We start from the raw sequence: 1,363 nt of genomic DNA, 5'->3' as shown, positions 1-1,363 counted from the left end.
CAAAATCATAATTTAACATGCGTTATTCATTCCACTTTTGATATTGGCAAGCAAATTGTTACAGCATTTCCTTTTGTTTATAACTGTTGAAGTTATCTTATGTTTTCTGACAGTAGTACAGATCAGTTGTTTCAACCCTGAAACTGGCTTGGTCAATGGGGAACTCTGCTAGTTGGCAGTGCCGTTACTTGTTTGTTCTACGTCACTACTCTACATAAATTAACTGTTTTAAAGTCTAAAGTGGATTGAGAATTCTCAGAACAATATGGGCATAAAGGCCAAGCACATTATTCATTCAGCATCATATTTTTGGGAAAGCAAGTTGTTTCAGCATCTCTTTTTGACAATATTAAACTAGAGCATAAAAGGGAGATCATACTGTTAATACAAGCACAACAGCCTTTTAATACTCGATTCTTGTCACTGTATTATTAAACTGTACATATTTTAAGTCAGCACAAATCGTAAGAAGACAAGAAAATTAAATTTATTTATTGACTTATTAAACAAATGTTTTGAATTTTTACATTTCCATTTAATAATTCAAAATGATAGTTCCTTAACCATAAAGTCACTTTTTCTATTGACATTATCATCAATAAAGTCAAATGGCTTTAAAAATACACATGGTTCAAATATGTTAAAAATATTTGTGTCCAGTGAAATGTGGGGTGCCTGGTGGTTAACAGCACTCACCTTTATAGCTCACTCATAACTCACCTCTGTCCTAATGTGTTCGAGTCTTGGCTCTTGTAGATATGTGAGAAAGCTTGCCAGTAGCTTCCTGTGGTTCAGTTTTTCTTCCCAGGTTTTCCTTCCATCAAATATACTGGCCACTATTATATTATGTATTCAGGAGTGATTAGTGGTTCTATTAAATAATAGCTTATTAGAAAATAACAGCATAATGACCATCTCATTTTGAAAAAAAATTATTCTTGAGACTCTGCCTGTGTTCTTTGATTCACTCTTCCGTTATCTTTATCAGTGAGAATAAAGGAGGAGTGATTTACGTGATCATTTGTCGTTATCATATCTACTGCTGTTCATTAACAGAAGGGCAATGGTATTGGCAACTTGTACACATCATCCTTATTAATCACGAGTTGAAGTTGGTTATGGCCATAAATCACAGCTCGTAACAGCGAGTTTGGAAGCTATTTTGATGCTTTCTTGTAGAATACAATGATCTCGTTCATGCTACAGTGAAGACCAGACACCACTGATCAAGTGGTCTTACTCTTTCATTATAGTAAACAAAATACTAAAAACATTTTGTGTTTATGTGTATAAATATTGCACTAATTTAAGCTAATTTAAGCTCTCTCTCTCTCCACATGCACATATTAAGTGATAACAAGTC

The sequence above is a fragment of the Sinohyriopsis cumingii genome, unplaced genomic scaffold (genome assembly GCF_028554795.1).
Source record: "Sinohyriopsis cumingii isolate HCF-2022 unplaced genomic scaffold, ASM2855479v2 utg001869l, whole genome shotgun sequence".
Lineage (NCBI taxonomy): Eukaryota > Metazoa > Mollusca > Bivalvia > Unionida > Unionidae > Sinohyriopsis > Sinohyriopsis cumingii.
This window is presented reverse-complemented; position numbering follows the sequence as displayed.